This window comes from Nicotiana tomentosiformis, chromosome 5 (genome assembly GCF_000390325.3).
Source record: "Nicotiana tomentosiformis chromosome 5, ASM39032v3, whole genome shotgun sequence".
NCBI lineage: Eukaryota > Viridiplantae > Streptophyta > Magnoliopsida > Solanales > Solanaceae > Nicotiana > Nicotiana tomentosiformis.
The window spans coordinates 104,869,985-104,887,922 of NC_090816.1; positions in this window are offsets into that span (position 1 = coordinate 104,869,985).

Here is a 17,938-nt window from a genome sequence, read left to right on the forward strand (position 1 = left end):
AACCAATTAGCTGTTCACATTCTTCAAAAATTCAAAGATATAACATTCTTTTTGTCATGGATTGGTTATCCCTTTTAACTTGTACACCTTTTCTTCTAAGAAATCTTTTTTGTCTGATAAATTTCACAAGATTGAATGATTAGGTAGGCGTTTGGACATAAAAATTATAATTTTTGAAAAAAATAATATTTGGAGTTAAGTTGAAAAATGATACTATTTGGAATATGAACTTATGTTTGGACTGCATTTCACTTGAAAAAATATTACAGTTTATGAGTGGGGAAACAAAAATTTTTGAAATTTTTGAATTCTGATTTTTGAAATACTCATTTTCGAAAAAATTCCAAAAACGTACAAAATTTCATGGACAAAAACGTTTTTGAAATAAAAATTTCGAAAAAAGGAAAATATGTCGATGGACAAACGAGTCCTAGCTAGGGGTGTACATAGGTCGGGTTGGTTCGGATTTTCTAATTATCAAACCAAACCAATTACATCGGTTTATTAAATCTAAAGACCAAACTAAACCAATAAAAGTCAGATTTTTAAATCTCGGTTTTTTTCGGGTTGTTTCGGGTTTCAGGTTATTTCGGGTTTTTTTCCATAAAGTCTTCATAGCACAAAATATCGAATCCGTGCTCCAAATATTTCTTTAATCCTAGTAAGACAGAACTATATAAGGTGTTTTTAAATAAAATAACATAAATATGAGATGATTCATGATATTGTACTAAAATATTTAACAATAAAGATGAGAAAATCACATAAAATAAATATTATTAATAAGCCATATGAAAACAAACATAATTTAAAATTACTAATAAGTTGCTAAAATAAGTATGACTAATAAGTACTATTATTTACACGATTAAACACTAAAATAAAAATAAGTTATGTTTTTTATCTAAATCATGTAAAAACTAAAAAATAAATATCCAACACTATTTTTATTCATTGTACAATTGAATTGAATGCCTTTTATTATCATTAGTATTGATTTGATTTTGGTTTAGGATTTATTTGAGTTACTAACATTTATGGACTATAAAACTTATTAGAACATCCAAAAATTATAAGTCCAAGCTTGAAATAATACGTTAAAAGATAAAATTATGAAACAGCTTAAGAAATATTTATAAACTGCACTATGATAAATATTTTCATGTATTAAATATATTTAAAACTTCTATACATATAATGTCGGGTTGGTTTGGTTTCGGTTTGATTTTTTTTAGTTAAAACCAAACCAAACCAAATATCGTCGGGTTTTTTTCAACACCAAACCAATCAAATCAAACTATAGTCGGGTTTTTTTCTCGGTTTGACTCGAATTATCAGGTTGGTGCGGTTTGTCGGTTTCATTTGTACACCGCTAGTCCTAGCTCCCTTCAAAACTAGTTTCAATTATTTTTCAAACATGTTTTATCCGGGAAAATAGATTTGGAAGAACTTAATAAAATCTTTTATATCATGTCAAACCAACTCCTTACGTCTTTTCAACTAGTCATATTTGTACCTTTTGCACTTCTTATTGCACCAAATTTTGTTTTTGTAGTCATAGTTAGGTGCGTCTTCAATATTGGCCAACACGGCATTATCCTACTGAAAATATTTCCTAAATTTCTACAAACAAACATTTAAAAAGTCAAAAAAAGGGACTAAAGTTTGAAGTGCCAAAAGTGAAAAGTTTAAACTATGAGGGGTACTATACATTTAATCACAAATTTCTGCGTTTAACAATTTTGTTAGGAGTATTTTCCTTTTGATTGTTTAGCCAACTGCATAAAGAGAGTTTTGAAAACAAGGAAACTTGATTGTCAAATAATTTTGTTTTTCCTTTTCCTTCACAAACTTCCATCAAAATATATTATGACGGGTCATTTTCTAGGACCGGCTTATTATTTGTTTGACCAAAAAATATAACTCTTGGTTCAAATAATTAAATTTATGTGATAATGGGTTAAACCTAGTTAATAATAATATTTCTAGATGTGAATTCCGGAAACGTGACTAGCGTCAGATATATCTGGTAGAAGAATAATAGCAGCGTGCAATAACTATTCCAAAAAGTATGAGTAATAATGTATCATTTAATAGCAATGAATAACAACAAATGACATTTAAGTAAATAGGAGGAGTGATTCACTCAATAAATAATGAACTAGATAGTTGTTACTCCTAACAATGATGAGTGACAGACAAATCCTAAAATGTTCGAACTATTCTCGGATCTGGTGAAAAAGTATGGAATAATATGAATGAGAATTTTGATAAAAAGGTAATATTTGTATCTTAGCAAGGAGAAAGAGAATCTTTTGTCAAAAGTCCGTTCTTACAAAATGAATGTCACATGCCTCATATCATTGTCTCCTTTTCTATTTATATGAGACATTTTCCTAGTAAACCCTAATAGTACAAGTGCATAGAATATCCATTAGAATATTCTCTTTAATATCCTATTTCGAAAACTAATCGTTACAACTTCATCAACGGTGCTCGACCTCGACCATTGTTGACATCTCGACCACGAGTCTCGCTGTTTCCTAGTCGGCCTCGACTGACGATGGCTCGAGAATTCTTTCTTTACTGTTAGCTTATCTTAAATATTCTAGGGTAGATTTTGATCCATACAGTTATTCCCTCCTCTTATTGAGGCCGACCTCAAGCGGGCTTGATGAGCGGATTCTGTTTATTGCCGTCGAAATGATTGGACGAGCTGACCGGGTCATGATGATTGAGGTGAGCTGGCAACGTGGCCCTTTGTGAGCCGCAAACTTTGGAGTTGTGCTGTCCATGAATCAAGGTGACGTCATGCGTCACCATGATGCATTTTTCCGATGCGTTGCTTCGTTTTGCGTGCATCTTTTGATTGAATTTGCCGCTTCGGTTACGGTGCCAGGTAATGATGAATCAATTTCTCAGTTACGATACTTGAATTCCTATAAATAGGGGTGCGTGGGGTATGATTTCAACCTTTACAAAATACTTGCACCAAAACCCTGTATCTTCTTCTTCTTCTTCCATTGTTGTGCATCTTTGCCTCATGTTCTAACGATCCTTATCATTTTTAATTCTCCGTTATTTGATACCTTCCTTTCTTTTGTTGAAAATATGTCTAACATACCTTCTGGGCCCAGTGAGGGAAGTGACCCGGTCCCTCTGGCGATTCTTCTTCCTCCTCATGCGGAGAACATTCCCACTGTCGCAGAGGACAGAAGCTTCCCAACTGTGGAAGAAATAGTTCCTCGTAATATCGATGTCAGGTCTGATTTCTCGGAACTGCCTGAAGCCGAACCCAGAACCTTTAAGTCGGTGATGAAGGAGGCTGAATTGTTAGAGCTCAAGGCGAAGTACAACCTTCCTAATCACGTCGAATTAATCCCTGAGGGTGGGATGCTGTTCAATACCACCGTCCTAGGTATTGCTCATTCTACGCCTACCCCTTTCACGTCGGCTATACTCTTCCTCTCCTCCTACTGGCGGAGGAATTCTGTCACTTCTACGGTGTTTGCCCGGCTCAACTCGTGCCGTATGTTTAAAATCTCATAAGGATGCTCACCAAGTTTGTGGTGTTGGCCGGGGTCGAGATCACACTTCGACACCTAATGCACTTGTTCGGCCCTAGCTTTTATAGGGGGACAATGCTGAATCTCCGCCACCGAGGAGGCAAATGCCTGGTGGTAAAGATGGATGACAAGACTAACCGCTAGTTCTGGCTCAACCTTTTCTTCATTAGAACTGAGAACGTGGTAGCCAACGTCGACGACTTCCCTAAAGCTTGGAATTGCACTCGTAAGTGCCTTACTCCATTGCATGTAGGTACTTGGTTTATTTTGCTTAGGTGTGGATTCTGACCTCTCGCCCTTTTCTTATGCAACCAAGACCTCGCCTCCTCCTTTGGTCGAGGACATTTCTGGTTGGGTCGGTCAGCTTCTCCCTCACATCACGGGGATTCGTGAGTGGTCGGGCTTCTTTGAAAGGTTTGGGCTAGCTCCCCCCTCGTCTGGTAAATTACTTTTATCTTTATCTTGTTAGTTATTTCTCTTTTGTGGTTTGTTTTGACTGACTTTCTAATCCTTTTGTACTTCCTTTAATTTTAGCTAGGGTTCCTCGAGGAGGTCGAGAGCTGCCACACCTGCATTCCGTAAGAGGAAAGCTGCTGCCTCTTCGGCTCCTGCCCCTTCTATGACTGATTTTGCTCACTCCTCGGTTCCGCCCGCTGCCGCTTCCACATCAATTCCTTCATTGTCTGTGGAAACTTCGGCGGTGGAAGCTTCGGCTTCTCCTTTGTATCGTCTCATAGATGAGGAAGAGGAATCGTTGCTAGGTGACGGGGACCTGATGCCCCGTAAGAGGAGATCGGTAGACGTTGGCGACAAGGTTGCTCGGGCCATTGACTCGGTGATGGGTGACTTCATGCTACGTGAGACGGTGACTATTTTCATTGAAGATGATTTCGAGACAGCGTCTGAGATTCCGAAGTCGGAGGAGGCCGACGAGGGCGTCTCTCTCCCTTTTGTGATGACGGAAGCCGAAGGGCCGAGCACCGGGGATTCTGACACTTCGCGGTAAGACGGGCCGTTGACTTTGCAGCCACCCGATGATACTTCTTTACTGGCCGATGGGAGAGGCAAAGGCGTCGCCGAAGACAACTACGAGATAGGTTCAGACATTGACGTTGCAGACCTGAGGATGATGGAGGAAGGGATTACCCAGCTCGAGGTGAGGCTGGAGGGATCTACGAGGACCATTGTGATCCTTATGGATCGTGATATGTTAAAGAATACAGAGAACGTAGTCCCTGCCCTCGGCCCTCTTTGCTCCGACGTGGATGGAGAAGCCCTCAAAAAGCTAGATGATGTTACCTTGTCGAGGAGCATAGCCGACCTTGCTCTCAGGGTGAGTATTTTAGGGCTTCATTTTTCTATCTATTGTGTTTGCTTTGTTTTTTGTTTAGTGCTTTGCCTTTGTTGGAGGGGCGTTCTCATTTTCTCTTTCCTTCATTTTTCTTCTTTTTATGATGGCAAACCATGATTTTTGGAAATTGAAAGAGCCTGAAGGGAGGAGAAACATAAGGCAATATTTGAGAAGCTGCAACGCAAGTATTGTGAGTACCGCGGCAGGTACCAAGAGTTTGGCAGGTAGTTTGGTGCGGGCGGTAATTTGCTAGCCCTTCGTGATGAATTGAAATAGAAGGATGACGAACTGGCGAGAGTCATCGAGAAGTGTAGTGTCCTTGAGGGGATGTTGAGAAGTAAGAAGGAAGAGCTCGAAGTCAGCATAGCCGTAGAGGCTCAATGTGGCGACCTTCAGATGCAAGTAATCGAGCTGTGCAGGCAGCAGGAAGAGTTCCGGCTACAAATGGAGGTCCTTCATAGTGAAGTCGCCGAGAAGTAGAACGATCTTGAGAAGGCGAAGTCTTCCCGTTTGGATGCTCGAAGAAAATCAGAGATGTTAGAGTTGGCGAATAGGACTCTCCGGGCTGAGTAGGGAGATTGACCAATCTACGGCAAAGGCAAAAGAAGATATATTGGAGGAGAGGATTGGAGAGCTGGAAAAAGACAACTCCCTCATACAGGATCGGGTGGCTACCTTAGAGGCTGAAAAGGCTCAACTGCTTTCGCAGCCGTCTTCCCCTCGCACTTCAAATTTCCCAAACTTTCCCCGGGACTTGTACGAGAAATGGATTCATTCTGAAGCTCAGTTAGACGTGTTTCGAGATTTGTATAAGGTGGGGTCAGTTTTTGCGGCCGCCCTTGATGACGTTCGTGTTAAGGCCCGCGAGGCTCGGGTCGCTTGTGGATATGATCCTGCCACGCTTGAGGTTGGTGATGATGAGGGGGCGGGGTCGTAGACCAGCTTGAAGAGGACGCCTGGTATGATGCTGCATACCCTGAGGGCGATGGTGATGACGAAGAGGGGGATCGAGAAGGCCCAGGTATCGGCGGTCAGGGCGATGATGCTGAAGATCCCAATGGCGATGACTAATAGTTTTTATCCTTCTTTTTTAATTTGTTGTAAACTTGTGTATTTTTTCCGGCGTCTTCATGAGCCTTTGTAAATAACGTTTAAGTATGAAATGTAATGCCCATATTGTTTTCTGCATCTGTTTCCTTTTCTGTGGTTAGTTTTTCTATACTTGCATGTTTTTTGCTTATGTTTCTTGTTCGAGCGAGGTTAAACATATTTGAACTTAGTCTTGGCCGAGGGCCGGTAGATGTTAGTTCGAGCGTGTCACGACCAAATTTCACCTATAGGTCGTGATGGCGCCCAACACTATAGCTAGGCAAGCCAACTAATAAATTAAACGTATATCAATAAAATTTAAATCCAAGAAAATAATAAGACACCAAATTCTACCAATGTATGTGCCAAGACCTGGTGTCACAAATGTATGAGCATCTAGTAAATTATACAAAACCTCAAATATTGGCTGAAATAAAAATAGACAGAATGCAAAATACAAGGAGAGACACTGGTAGCTGCAGAACGGCTTAGAAAGGCAGCTCACCACTATGCCCCTGGATAACGTGGGTCTAAGACGATAGGTCCCCCACTAGTACTTGCCTCAGGTCCTGCACAAAAAGTGCAGCAAGTGTAGTATGAGTATGTAAACAACGTGTATCTAGTAAGTATCAAGTCTAATCTCGAAGTGGTAGAAACGAGATGGCCGACTTTGACACTCACTATGGGTCAATAATAATAATTGAAATAAAACTAGAATATTTAAATCAGCATGATTCACAAAATTTACAATAATTTATTTAACCAGTAGAAATAATTAAATTCCTTCAAATGCAATAATTATCAATATATTAATTAAATTCCTTCAATTCCAATAAAATTTTCAATTTATCAATTAGCTTTACAAGCTGCAATATACTATCAAAGTATCGTGTAATTATTATTAGGCACGATTTCTGCCGAGGTCGTACGACCCGATCCAGAGTGTCGTGTACACTGCCGAGGGCGGCATGATCCATAGATGCATCTATCCTGCCGAGGCGTTCGGCCCGCTCCACACGAAAGGAGGACATTTTCTTATGTACCTCCGGAATGAGAGTATATTTATTATAAGATAAATTCAGGAGGAAGAATAATTTCTCTTAATAATTAATTAATTTAAACAGAAAATTTAAGCATATGAGATTTTCATCCTTTAATATCTTCCCTAACAATTCACAAAATATATATATATATATATATATATATATATATATATATATATATATATATATATATATATATATATATATATCAAAAAATATAATTTGCACAAGTAATTCATGCTTTGTATTCTAAACTACCCGGACTCTAGCATTAATAGTTGCTACGCACTGACTCTCGTCACCTCGTGCGTACGTAGCCCCCACAATTAGCAAAAATTATTAATTCAATTCCTTATGGGGTGATTTTCCCCTCACAAGATTAGACAGGAGACTTACCTCGTCTTGCTCCAATTTAATCCACTAGTAGGACTTTTCCTCAATTATCCAACTTCGATTGGCTTGAATCTAACCAAGAATAATTCGATACAATTACTAAAATTTATAGGAATCAATTCTTTAAGAAAATACTACATTTTCAATAAAATCCCGAAATTAATTAAAAATTCATCCGTGGGGCCCACGTCTCGGAATCAGCAAAAGTTATGAAATCCGACAACCCATTCAATTACGAGTCCAACCATACCAGTTTCACTAAAATCTGACTCTGAATCGATACCGAAATCTCAAAAATTCATTTCTATAAGATTTCTAAAAAATTTCCAAATTTAAATCTCAAAACACTAATTTATGGTAAAAACAATGATATATTTGTATATGTAGACCAAATCCGAGTTAGAATCACTTATCCCAATATTTTTCCCTTGAAAATCTGCCAAAAGTCGCCTCTGCTCAAGCTCAAGTTCGTCAAAAATGGCAAATGGGACGAATGCCCTCTTTTATAAAACTGCCCAGGCAGCCTTCGGAATTTGGCCTCGATCGTGGCTTCGATCGTGGCCCTCGAGCTTGGACTTCGGTCATGGCCTCGATCATGGCCTCGAGCTTGGGACTTGGTCATGGCCTCAATCATGGCCTCGAGCCTGGGACTCGGTCATGGCCTCGAGCCTAGGACTCGGTCATGGCCTCGATCATGGCATCGAGCCTGTGCCTTCGATCGTGACCCTCGATCTTGGGTCTTGATCCTGGCCCTCGAGTCTTGCGTTCAATCATGACTCTCGAGCCGGACCTTCGATCGTGGCTTCGATACTGAGCCTCGTCCCTGGCTTCGACTCAGGCCGTCGACCCTGGGCTTGATATCTGGGCTCGATCTTGGGCTCGATCACAGCCCAAAATATCCAGCAGAAGGGAAAATTGCAGCAGCTTTTTAAGTCCAACTTTTGATCCGTTAACCATTCGAACCTCACCTGAGGCCCTCGAGACCTCAACCAAATATACCAATAAGTCCTAAAATATCATATAAACTTATTTGAAACCTCAAATCACCTAAAACGACGCTAAAACCACGAATTATGCTCCAATTCAAGCTTAATGAAACTTGAAATTTCTAACTTCTACATTCGATGTCGAAACCTATCAAATCAACTCCGATTGACCTCAAATTTTGCACACAAGTCATAAATGACATAACAGAGCTATAAAAATTTTTGGAACTGTATTCCGGCTCTGGTATCAAAAAGTCAACTCCCCGGTCAAACTTCCAAACGTAAATTCTTGTTTTAGTATTTCAAGCCTAATTTCACTACGGACTTCTAAATAAAATTCCGATCACGTTCCTAAGTCCAAAATCACCATACGGATCTGTTGGAATCATCAAAATTCTATTCCGAGGTTGTTTGCATATAATTCGATATCCGGTCACTATTTAAACTAAACTTTTAATTTTTTATCAAAATTCCATATCTCGGGCTAGGGATCTCGAAATTTGATTTCGGGTATACGCCCAAGTCCCAAATCATGGTATGGACCTACCAGAACTGTCAAAATACTGATCCGAGTCTGTTTGCTCAAAATATTGACCAAAGTCAACTCAGTTGAGTTTTAAAGCTCTAATTCACATTTTAAATCTATTTTTCACATAAAAACTTTCCGAAAATTTTTATGGACTGCGCACGCAAGTCGAGAAATAATAAATAGTACTTTTTGAGTACTTAGAATACAAAATTAATTATTAAATTTAAAGATAACAATATTTTGGGTCATCACAGAGCAAGGTTGAATACATCCTGAGTTTAGTTATGGCCGAGGGCCGGTAGGTGTTAGTTCGAGCGAGGTCGAACATAACCTAAATTTAATTATGGCTGAGGGCCGATAGGTGTTAGTTTGAGCGAGGTCGAATATAACCTAACTTTAATTACGGCAGAGGGCCGGTAAGTGTTAGTTCAAGCGAGGTCGAACATAACCTAATTTAATTATGGCCGAGGGGGAGTAGGTGTTAGTTCAAGCGAAGTCGAACGTAACCTAAATTAATTATGGCTAAGGGCCGGTAGGTGTTAGTTCAAGCAAGGTCGAACATAACCTAATATAATTATGGCCGAGGGCCGGTAGGTGTTAGTTCGAGCGAGGTCAAACATAACCTAACTTAATTATGGCTTAGGGCCGATAGGTGTTAGTTTGAGCGAGGTCGAACATAACCTAACTTTGAGAGAGATGCTCTGGTAAGTGTAAATTTTATTGCCTTGATATTGTTTCATTTATTACATACTTGGAGAAATTTACAGATTTTGGGTGTTGGCTGGCATTCCAGTCCCAGTCCTGGTCTATCTAGTCCCTTCATTGGTCGATTTGGAGAGTAGTGAGAGGTCGAGCAATGAAATAGTAACCAGGGCTTAGGCTTCGCATACTTCAATTTGGAGTGTTCCCTTCGCCGCGTCATTAAAAACCTCCTCGAGAAAACCCAATTGGGACAAAACTCAAGTGGGAGTACGACTTGGGGACACTCTTTCCTTTAGAAGTTGAAGTACTTGAGGTGGCTGATATTCCAGTTGTTTGGTAGTAGCTTTCCTTCCATTGTTTCTAGCTGAAATGATCCTTTATTTGCTTTTGCTGTGATTTTATATGGACCGTCCCAATTTGTTCCCAGCTTACCTTCCCTGGGATCTTTGCTCGCTTGGGCTTTAGCCTTTAGTACGTAGTCTCCGATTTTGAGCTGCCTGACCTTTGCTTTCTTGTTATAATAACGTTCTGCTTGCTGTTTTTGGGCGATCATTCTTATATATGCCATATCTCTTCATTCGCCGATTTCGTCGAGTTCCTGTCTTCGACCTTCATCGTTGCTTGTGCCGCTCTCGTGGGAGTACCTTAGACTGGGCTCTCCAACCTCAATTGGTATTACTGCCTCGGTCATGTAGACCAAAGAGTAGGGCGTCTCTCCCGTGCTTATTTTCGAAGTTGTTCGGTATGCCCACAATACCTTTGGTAGGACTTCCAGCCACAAGTCCCTTGGTGTCCTTGAGCATCTTTTTCATGACGTTTAGTATTGATTTGTTGGAGGACTTTGCTTTCCCGTTGCCCGCGGGGTGGTATGGGGTTGAGAGGATTCTTTTGATATGCCATTTCTCAAAAACTTTGGCGGGTTTATTTCCCGTGAATTGGGGTCCGTTGTCACAACTGATTTCTTTAAGAAGGCCAAACCAACATATGATATTTCTCTATATAAAAGCGATTACTTCATGTTCCCGTATTTGGGCGAATGCTCCTACTTCAACCCACTTAGAGAAATAGTCAGTTAAAACTAAAAGGAATCGTACGTTACCTCGTCCTTCCAGGTGGGGGCCTACGATGTCCATTCCCTATTTGATGAATGACCAAGGTGAGGTGACCGAGTGCAGGTGTTCGCCTTCTTGGTGAATCACTAGGGCGTACTTCTGGCATTGCTCGCATCTTTTTACGAAGTTTGCGACCTCTTTTTTCATAGGCCAATGATATCCTGCCCGTATGAGGCATTTGACCCAACCTCGTTGTTAGTCATGTCCGGGCACCTTATGGACTGGCGAATTACTTTGCCTGTTGGGACTTCGAATACGAGTTCCATTCCGAACCCCGACGCGTTGGACGCGCCGTCGGTGTATAGGACCCAGAGGTCTTGTGTTTGGGGGGAAGTTCGGAGGGCTTCCCTTCCGACTTCAGGCATTATTTTTGTGCTGAAGTTAGCGAGCACTTGTGACTCAGTATGCCTTTAGTTCCCTTAGAGCCTAGATGTACTCCGAAGTCCATTGGAGGCCGTTATCTTTCTTAAGTTCGCCAAAGAATTTATGGCATCAATTCGACGACCGTGAGATGAACCTTGATAGGGCAGCGATGTGGCCAGTCAATCTTTGGACATGTTTTTTGGTGGTTAAGAGTTCGGGTATCCCTTCAATGGCTTTAATTTGGTCAGGGTTGACCTCGATCCCTTGCTATGATACGAGGAACCCTAGAAATTTTCCTAAGGCTATGCCGAATGCATACTTCTCCGTGCTCAATTTCATTCCGTACTGTCTGAGTATGTCAAAAGTCTCTTTCAAATGATTAATATGATCTTCTCCTCTTTTTGACTTGACCAACATGTCGTCTATATATACTTCCATTATCTTGCTGAGTTGATCCTTGAACGTTCTCGTCACCAACCTTGAACATTCTCGTCACCAACCTTTGATAGGTCGCCCAAGCGTTCTTTAGTCCAAAGGGCATGACCCTGTAACAGTACGTTCCTCGGTGGGTGATGAATGTGATTTTTTCCGATCTTCCTCTTCCATGAGGATCTGATTATAGCCTAAGTAAGCGTCCAAGAAACTTAGCAGCTCGTGTCCGGCCGTGGCATCAATGAGTTGGTCGATATGAGGCAGTAGGAATGAATCCTTTAGGCATGCTTTGTTCAAGTCTGTGAAGTCTACACACATCCGCCATTTCCCATTCTTCTTCTTAACCATTACCACGTTGGCTACCCATTTGGTGTACTTTGATTCCCTTATGGAACCATTTTCTAACAGTTTTTCCACCTCTTCGCGCACTGTGTCATTGATTGCGGAGTTGAATTTAAGCCCGACCTACCTCATCAGGGAGTGGTAGGGGTCGACGTTTAATTTGTGCTTGGCGATCTCCTTTGGGATTCCTGGCATATCTGCATGGCTGAAAGCAAACAAATCCGCGTTAGCTTTTAAGAATTAACTTAATTTACCTAGGTTCTGGAGCTTGTAACCGATATAAGACTCTGCTGTGGTCATTAGAGTCTAATTGAACGGGGTTGAGGTATTCTATGGTCGACCCTGTGGCTTCGACTATGTCGGGATCTTTGATGCCTTCCCCGACCTCATTATGCCCCGACCTCGACCATGCTGATTGCTATGCCTATTTTTCTTTGTCCTTCCTTTGTTGGGAGGCCGTACTGTATAAAGAAATTTGGTTCCATTCTCGGGATGTGCGCTGCTCTCCTCGTATGCTGAATATTACCCACAGAGTTGGGAACTTGATGACTTGGTATAAGCTGGAGGGGACGACCTTCATGGGGTGTGTCCACGGTCACCCCACTATGGCGTTGTACATGGTGTCCTGGTCGATGATGTGGAATGTTGTTTCTAGGGTTACGCTGCTGGCCAAAATAGGGAGAGTAATTTCCCCGGATGTCCGTTCGACTGCATCGTTAAAACCAGTTAGTGTGATGCAGCGTGGCACTATCTTATCCTCAAGTCTCATTTGGGTAAGTACTCGGGGATGGATAATGCATGGACCACTCCCGTCATAAATCATAATACGTTTAACATGAATATCCAAAATTCGGAGAGTAATAACGAGAGAGTCATGATGAGGAAAGGCCAAACCGTCGGCATCCCACTTGTCGAAGATGATACTTTCTTCGAGTTCGTCGTACCGTTTGGGGGTGATGGATCGATTGAGTTTGTGTGTAGTTATGAACATCACGCTGTTGATAGAGGCGTCATCTCTGATGATCACGTTGATGATGCTGGTGAGGGTGGTTTGGGTTGCCATTGATGTTCGCACCCTCTGGAAAAATTGGTTCTTCCCTTATCTCTTAGCAGCTCTTTAAGATATCCTTGACATAGCATATTCATGACCTCCTGCCTTAGTGTGATGCAATCTTCCATTTTGTGCCCTCATTTCTGGTGGAACTCACAGAGGGCGACAGATTTTCTGGTGTTAGGGTCTGATCTCATCTTTGGCGGCCACTTCACTTTTGTTCTGTGCTTCTCCAGGGCGTAGACTATATCTGTATGTGACACACAAAAATTTTGAGCAGACAGTAGGAGGCATACCTCTATCGTTCCGATCAGTTACCATCCTTGATCTGGACGGGTGTTCTTCATAGCGAGGGGAGGGGCGGCGGCCGTCCTGATGTATGGTTCGTGCCGTTCCTTGTTAGGTCGCGAGATCGACTGATCTCTTATGGAATTGTCTCTTCGATCCTTTCTTGACTCTGCTTGTACTGAGGTTAGCCGATGGGTTGGCCCGTTGAGGTCATTCTTGTATGCGCGGATTTCAACACAATAAGCATTGTGGATTTCGTCCAAGTGGTTGGAGAACTCTTCATCAACCGACTTAATAGTTTTCTCGTTGCTCTTGAACCATCCCTGCTCAACCCATTCTGAAAGGCTGCGACCGCCATCCCTTCGGACACGTTTGGTAAAGTCATCCTTACTCGGTTGCACCGGGCAAGAAAGTCCCTCAATCCCTCTCCCAAAGATTGTTTGACGGCAAATATATCGTTCACTCTTGCCTCAGCTTTTTGGCTCCGGCGTGGGCCGTTACGAACTTGTCAGCCATTTGTTCAAAGGTTTTAACGGAGCGTGCTGCTTGCTGCGAATACTATGTTAATGCTCCTCTAGTGAGGGTTTCGCCAAACTTTTTCAGCAAAATGGAAGACACATGTTCTTTGGTGAGGTCATTGTCTTTTACGGTATGACGTAATGAGTCACATGATCTTCGGGGTCGGTTGTGCAGTCATATATCCTGAGGTAGGGCGGCATTTTAAAAGTTTTTGGTATAGCATGTGGGGCTGCATCATCATTGTACGGCTGTTCAACGAACCGGCCGGCATCCCTCTTTGGTAACAGCTTGGGAACGCACGATATTTTATTGATCCTTTCCTGGTGTTCCTTCATTTGATCTCAGAGTGCCTTGTTCTCATTCTCCATTTCTTCCATCCTTTTCAAAATGGCTGCGAGGGCATTGTCACCTGCACTATTAATGACATTGTGAGTAATACCTGTCGTTGGAGGAACAGGGAGTTGGTTGCACTGCTCGTCTGTCAGTTGTATAGTGCAAGTCCTTGCGTTTTCTGTAGCCGTGTCCTTGGCGGGCTTGTTAAGGACGCTGGTTAGCATGTCAGTTAGCCATGCTTAGAGGAAATTTTTTACAGCTGGGGGCGTCTCCTCCCCCACAGATGTAGAGGCTCCCTTACCAAAAGATTTTGTGATGATGCAGTGAGGAGGCGACAACCCATCTCGCCTAGGGAGGCACTGGGCATTGCGTCTTCGCCTGCTGTTTCACAGCTTTCGTTGATGACGTTCATGAGGTTGGTTGGGAGGTCACTTATTATTCTCGTCCTTTCTTCTCGGTTACCTGCCATGTTGGGATTTGTACACACAAAGAAAACAGATCTTGTTTTTGCTCTTTTTGTTTTACGCTAGTAACTCGTGTTAGTTGTAGATCTAGAAGAAACTAAAACCTTAACTAAGAAATTCCCAGAGACGACGCCAAATTGTTTGACCAAAAAATATAACTCTTGGTTCAAATAATTAAATTTATGTGATAATGGGTTAAACCTAGTTAATAATAATATTTCTAGATGTGAATTCCGAAAATGTGACTAGCGTCAGATAGATCTGGTAGAACAATGACAGCAACGCACAATAACTACTCCAAAAAAGTATGAGCAATAATGTATCATTTAATAGCAATGAATAACAATAAATATCATTTAACTAAATAGGAGGAGTGATCACCCAATAAAGAATGAACTAGATGGTTGTTCCTCCCGACAATGATGAGTGACAGACAAATCCTAGAATATTCGAACCATTATCGAATCTAGTGAAAAAGTATGGAATAATATGAATGAGAATCTTGATGAAAAGGTAGTGTTTGTATCTTAGCAAGAGAGAGAGATAATCTTTCGTCAAAAGTCTATTCTTACAAAATGAATGTGATATGCCCCATATCATTGTATCTTTTTCTATTTATATGAGACATTTTCCTAGTAAACCCTAACAGTACTAGTGCAGAGAATATCCATTAGAATATTCTCTTTAATATCCTATTTTGAAAACTAGTCATTACAGCTTCATCAACGGTGCTCGACCTCGACCATTGTTGACATCTCGACCACGAGTCTCGCTGTTTCCTGGTTGGTCTCGACTGAAGACGACTCGAGAATTCTTTCTTTAGTGTTATCTTATCTTAAATATTCTTTGACATATATTGACCCATACATTATCCTCACCAATCAACTGGAATTTCCTACTATTTAGATCAAGAACTATACGCTGACCACTTGTTTGTTTGGCATGCTTTGATCCAAACATTAATAAACCAAAAATACATAATTTAGAATCTCAAATTTCTGGTAAAAATAACAACTTGTCCTTTCTAGTAATATGACATGATGAATGAGACAGGTATACTTACGTGTCATGAGGTAGATGAGAAATTAATTAGTTTTAATGTTTTACACGTAATGCGCTTTGACATAATAAAAAAGATTCTAGGTGTGAAAATAAAGAACTTCTTGTTCGTAATAAATTTTTGTAGTAAAAAAAATAAATTGCAACAAAAGTAATATGAAGAAAATGAGATTTTATTGATGGATATTTGTGAGTATAATTATATGTATCCCTTGATTCTCCTCTATAAACTTCTCTGTGATTCAAGGGCTTGAGAAGCGTCTTTCTCGAATGTAGGATGATGCAGACCTCTTTGTGATTTATTTAATCGCCCGGAACGTCGGGCAACACTTTGTTATTTTGGGTTGATCTCCGGGAAGAACTTCGTTGATCACTCCTTTATTGAAGAACTTTGCACTTGATGATTGATCTCTCTGTTTGCGGATGCCTTTACCAATTGCGGAATGCTCTTCTCCAACTCTGAATATCCCTCGAGAGTTATGTAACCCCTCTATTTATAACGGTAGAGGATGGACAATCCAGCTACATACGAACTCTCTTGTTTGATTCTAATTGGCTCATGTGAGTCATCAAACTTATCACATAAGCTATGTGATAAGCTTGCTTGTGATTGGCTAAGACATTTCATTTTAGACACTTGGCAATTCTTGATTGGTCACTGTTTTGGACTGTGATTGCCACATCATTTAACAAGCGGCATCATCTTGTTGGCCTTGGGTTTGACTGGACATGCCATATCACTTGACACATGGCATGAGTCTGGGCCTTAAGATAAAATGGACCTTGGGCTTGAAAATAATAAAATGGACTAATTTTAATTTATAAAGTCCAAATTAATTATTTAACCCAAATGATTTTAATCCAAGTTTTGTATGGATTAGACCCAATAAATTTTATATGTCTACAGATGGCCTCTACTTTAATGCTTGTCGGAGTGTAGGCTTGTCGAAACTCGAAGACGAGGCTTGAAGTATCCATGAAAAGAAAACTTTCTTTCTTGCCTATAAATAAAGAACTTGAATTCTTTGGGCAATCGTGATTCTTCGGTGAAGCATGTAATCAAATCCATCAAACAAGGCCTTCTTACTTTGCCTTCATTTTCTACTTTGGATATAAATTCAATGATATATGTCTTGCCATATGTGAAGTTCACCAAATGAAACTGACCTAAATCGAATTGAAAAAAACTTTTGATGCCAAATATGTTATGCTTAAAAAAATACTTTATTAGTAATAGCAAAATTTTGGTCACCAAAATATGGTCACATTTAACAATGTAAGACAATTTGATCATAAATCAATTTCTTATGACAAAGCCACGTGAAACTCATGCATGAAGCCTTCCCCTCTTTCACTTTGACTTGAATTCAAATACGTCTTAGCAGTTACCTTCTAATGAATATTTACCATTTAAACATTCAAGTCAAACAAGAATTTTCTTTTTACTTTAAGAAGAATTCTTTTTTCATAGAGAAAGTTCCACCGCCTTAAACAATCTATATAAGGGATCTTTCTTGCCTTTATCTTGACATATGAGACTCGTGAACATAGGGTTCCTTTTACGCTGAAACGACTACTTGCAGTCTGCTTTCACTTCTTTTTTCGTTTATTTTTTTCTTTAAAACAGAAAGAATATCAGTCATGCCTTTTTTTAATTGCAGTACCAGTCAACCAGCTTTGCACCCTTGCAAAAAAAGAATTCATATTTTGCTGTAGGAGACTTCAAATTATGAGCCGCTTATTTCTATCGAAACTACACTCATAGGACTAAAACATATCAAAATATCAACATGAATCTCCTTTAGTATCAGTTGAATTTAATTTTCGAAGTGATCTATACGTCTGGCCCGTGTTGATCTCATAGCTTTGTGCACTCTCGATAAAAGATTCATATCTTGAGATCGGAGAATCCAAATCATGAACCGTTTTTATCATTGGAAAAAAGACTCTGAGCTCTACAATATGTGCAAGTATCACAAAGCTCTATCATTTTTAATATTGTCACTGTAAACTTTGAATCGAGCGCTGAAAATCGGAAGGAATGTTCGGGCAACATATACTTCTCCCCTTTTCTTTGCAGGTTTGGAAAAGATATACATGATGAATTCTCCAAGCCACATCAAGCGAAGAAGTAGATGATCACCACTCCTTTTTGTATGGAAGAGGTTCATGAAGCGTACGATCTATCGAGATTTTATGGAGAAGTGCACATCACAATATTCACCATCTGCATTGAAGCGTCATGTCATTGATACCGGTTCTTGTTGCCGTGTAAAAGCTCCATGCCATTGTTTTTATTGCTTGTGCATGGCTGGT